The sequence below is a fragment of the Galeopterus variegatus genome, unplaced genomic scaffold (assembly GCF_000696425.1).
Source record: "Galeopterus variegatus unplaced genomic scaffold, G_variegatus-3.0.2 Scaffold9577, whole genome shotgun sequence".
In the NCBI taxonomy this organism is placed as follows: Eukaryota; Metazoa; Chordata; class Mammalia; order Dermoptera; family Cynocephalidae; genus Galeopterus; species Galeopterus variegatus.
Window position 1 is genome coordinate 76446 of NW_007735688.1, and position 538 is coordinate 76983.

Here is a 538-nt window from a genome sequence, read left to right on the forward strand (position 1 = left end):
CATCCTTGTCTCATGCCTAATTTTAGGGAGAAAGATTTCAGTCTTTCACTATTTAGAATAATATTACCAATGTGTTTTTCATAAATGTCTTTACTCATGTTGAGAATGTTCTTCTCTAGTCATAGTGTACTGAGTGTTTTTATCGTTCAAGGGTGTGGGATTTTGTCAAATACTTTTAAAGCATCAATTTAGATGCTCGTGTAGATTTTTCTTTGATTCCGCTTATGTGTGTTTTACTACATTGATGGATTTTCACATACCAAACCATCCTTGCTGCATTAATATTTTGATGAGGATTTTTTGCATCTATATTCTTAAAGGATATTGGTGTGTACTTTCATATTCTTGGGATATTTTTGTCTGGCCTTGACATCTGGTAACTCTGGCCTCATAGAATATGTTAGGTGGTATTCTGTCTTATATATTTTTTGAGAGTATGGGAAGGATTGATAGTAAGTTTCTCTTTAAATGTTTAGTAAAATTCACCAGTAAAGTATTCTGGTCCTGGTATTTTCCTTGTTTGAGGTTCTCCATTACT